At 38.2% G+C, this 4,034-nt stretch overlaps 1 pseudogene; it reads right to left on the bottom strand.

The window, feature by feature from the left end:
* On the bottom strand, window positions 1–2,051 carry LOC149105369 (uncharacterized; annotated as a pseudogene).
* Between the last annotated feature and the right edge of the window lie 1,983 nt (window positions 2,052–4,034).

Genomic DNA, 4,034 nt, shown 5'->3' with positions numbered 1-4,034 from the left:
GTGAACATGCCTTATATTTGTTTGCATCACATTTCACTACAGAGCACTTGAACCACAATTGGTCACAACAGGTGCATACATATTCTGGGCCACTTGCAATGTTTTTGTGAAACAAATTTATCATAGAAATTGCATCATATTTGTTTTCTTGTGGTTGCAACTCATGACTGCTATATGTTAGTTGTGATACACTTGTCAGAGCCTCAGTCTTTCGTCTCTTTCTTACCGACTGTTTGTTTATTTGCCTTATGTGCTACGGGTTCTCTGCTTTTCGTTTTTTGAAGGAGAGCCGCTCAATTTCTCTGACATGTTCTGGGTTCAATTTCTTCTTTTAGAAGCCTGGTGTTTCTTGTTCCTAGATGTTTTGCTATTAATGTTGCTGCCTTGCACTCGTTTTTGATTCTCATTTTTTCTAAAGTTATCATCACCTCTTCTGTCTTTCATGTATTCTCTCATGTATTGTCTTTTGTAAGCTTTACGTTTTTTCACTGTCATCAACTGGTTTGTTTTCATCTGCATTTTTTACTTGTTTGCTGTTGTCTCTCATCTCCATTGTTCTGTTTTCTACTGTGGAAACATAATGAAATTCATCTAGGTGTCCAATGTAAATGTTTACGGCATTTGTAACATTTACTGGTTCAACGACAGTAAGTGGAGACAAAGTTGCATTTGATTCAGCAATATGAATTGATAAATTAAGACAATTGGCAACAGCTTGAATTATGATAGCATCAGCCCATGTTCCTTGACATGACATTCTTTCCAAATAACCTTGCCAAGAATGCTCAGTGTTACTCTCTACGAATTGTTCAGGGTGATTCACTAAATACTGAATGCCAACACTGCGCACATAGAAATGACTATTAGCATTTCCATAGAGTTGATGTGATACAGCCCTAAAGAAGCAATCACCACCTCCTCCAACATCAAGTGCAATTCTGCCTAACTGAGACAATCTGAATTCTAATAAACAAACAGAATTTGTGGGTGATATAAAAGGTGCTGATTTGTAATACTCATTTGCAGGACCAGGATTTGACTCCACATCTCTACTCAATGATATGACTCTGCTTGCGAAATGATAAGTTCTCATTTGGAGCTGCCTTAATTTTCTGAAAATATTACCTTCAGCAATCATACAAAACAAAGGCAACTTTTTATGCTTTGGAGTCCTTGTTCGAAAAATACATCAGCTTAAACTTTGTCTAATGAAATATTTCTTTGAGAAAAACATGAACTTTGAACTTCTATAGCGCTCTAAGAAATGATAGCGATGGTATCCACACAACATAGCCTTCACCTTTGATGATTTCGGGACATATTTCTTTATGTATAATTTCACCAACTTTTTTTTTTTTTTTTCACTGGAACGTCTAGTAACCATTTTGTAAGAAATTCTGGAGGGTTCTCTTTCACGTGTCATTCTAAACTGATGGGAGACAATGGTAGCTCTAGAACTCCGTACATTCACATTTTTATCTGCATTTCTGTACTGACAATTGCTTGACAACTGAACTGGTATATTTTGATTTTCACATTTCTCTTCAATAAATGCATTTACCAACTGCTCGGGTATTGTAGGATTACCTTCGACAATCATTTGCTCCTTGGTATTCTGGACTTTCAGTTCTTTCTCCGTGTATTTCTGGTGGCATTCAGGTAACGGATCATCTGTTTGGCATTTGTTTGCTGTTTGATATTTTGTATTTGTTATGGTATTTGTTATTTGGCGTATATTGTTTTTAGCATTCGTTTGACAGCTGTGTTGATTCTCTGTAGCTGTCTCGCTTTCCACAGTTGTGACATTTAAGTCCCAGCGAGAGGGGAAATCGACGAAAGCTTCATCGAAGCTGTTCGTCTCCTGGCCTTGCAAATTACCCCAGCCAGTTGAGGGTTTCGACAACGCTTCTGTCCCTGAATATTTCAGAGACTTATTATAAGCTTTCTGACTGAACACAATACAAAATCTTGAGCAAGAGCACTTGAAACCATGTGCTTTGTCATGTGACATTTTCCGAACAGCTTCCGACCGAATTGCGAAATATTAAAAGCGCAATTAGTTTTAATCATACGTCCTGTAAGTTTTTTTTTACAAATTTCAAAATACAATAAAATAAAAGGAGGACAGCTTACCTTCTTCCGCAGACCATTCCATTAATCTCAAATCGTTCGTTTCGTGCATTCTTGCTACGGATGATCGATTCCTCGTCGTCCAAATGACTCTTGGAAACATCGTCACTATTAGGACTTTAAAACTCATTACTTTCCACTCGAGCATTCTTGAGCACATTTCCTGTTCCTTCCTGAGGTCTTCAAATGTGTATTTTGATCAACCATGGAACGAAAGGAACGAAAGGAACGAAAGGAACAAAAACCCGCCTTGACAATTATTGCGTCGGGCTCGACACAACAGGCGCTGTGTTGTAAACATGTACTGCCGCCTATGTTCCACCCCCTCCCCCCACATATATGAACATAAAACAATGGTACGACTTTGATGACAAAACCAAACCTAGTATGGGAGACAGAGGAAAACGCGTTTAATTAACGTTTATACGGATTTAATGCATAAATTAATTGCCTAACGGGAATGGAGTGACCAATCCAACCATCACTATACCTCATGGTATGTCATACCTACCATGAGGTAAAAAGCTCTGTTAATTTTAGCAGCCGAAATAGACTATTCGAAGCAAAATGGTGTCAGCGAACCTGAACTAGACTACGTTTATGGAAAGGCTTGTAATGTCAATGGTTTTGTAAACGAAGAAGGCAGTGTAGATTCTCTCTTGTCTTGATTTATCCAAGTTTTTTTCTTCGAATTGTAGGGCTCTACTAGTTTTCTACGTCGTAATTCATGTCCAACCTTCACAGAAAATACACATTACAAAATTAAGAGAGCCAAAGAGTTTAGTTTCGCCAAATTGAATGCGAGAGATTAAAGAAATATATAGATAGTACACCTTGGAAAAACGATTGGAGACTGCTTCGAAGACAAGAGTGGCATTTTTATCATCAAGACCGAAACTTTAAAAGGAAGAAAACGTCGCTGACGTCCACCTTAGTCAAAATAAAGTTTGGATTCTCGCGTCTATCTAGTGGTTCATAAAAAAAGGTTTAAATTTATCTTCGAGTGCAGTGGATACAGAACTCCACGCCGTTGCTTGTTCTGTGGCCGTTCAACAGGCGGACTTGTTACCTGCCAAAGTATTTTTTTAATTACTTTCTTAAATTGCGTGCATCGGCATACCAGGTGAGTTTGGCCGAACCATTGTTCGTACTTTTACGAGAGCTAGTCTAGCCGAAATACCCATGGCGAGACCAAACCAGCCTGATATGCCGCCAAAGCGTACCAGAAAGGAACGATTAGGTATTTACCATACCCAAATTCGGCCAAATGACCTGATATTGTAGCCATATCAGGTCAGTGACTTGATGTCTCAGGATATCAAGACAGGAGACACAGCTTCTGATTGGCTAGTTGGGAATTTAGTTACGGTAATCTAGAGTTACACGAAGAGATCTACTCACAGCCTTCCCAGCTCGGTATTGTAGCGGAAAATATCCTTAGGTAAGTCTTTCAACTGATTGTTTTGCAAATACCTGCCAAAAAATAATCACAATCAGTGTCAATTGCACGATAAAAGAGAAATTAAAGAGTGTGTGCTAGGAGGTTCCCTTCCTGATATAGGATACAACCTTACAGAAAACTAGAATAATAAAAATAAAAATGGGAAAACAAAACTCTCTTACAAGATCCTTTCCATGTTGTTTCTCGATCTAGAAAATTCTGAGATCCCGGAATTGCAGGATCACTTTCATTTCTGACACCACTCATATTTAGCCTGAGACATAGGAGATTAGGGCAGAGTCACAAAGTGTCCGCGCTGACTTAGCATCGAATTTATCTTACACAACAAGCGTTTTAAAAGGCGACAATCGCCGAAATTGATGATCTTACTAAGAAACTATTAAGAAACAGTTTAATGTGTCAATTATATGGATATATAACTTGTCTATATCAACCATGTCTT

The sequence above is a fragment of the Orbicella faveolata genome, unplaced genomic scaffold (genome assembly GCF_042242905.1).
Source record: "Orbicella faveolata isolate gen_17 unplaced genomic scaffold, um_ofav_v1 contig_34, whole genome shotgun sequence".
NCBI lineage: Eukaryota > Metazoa > Cnidaria > Anthozoa > Scleractinia > Merulinidae > Orbicella > Orbicella faveolata.
The sequence above is the reverse complement of the archived record's forward strand: the minus strand, read 5'-3'. Positions and strand labels throughout refer to the sequence as shown.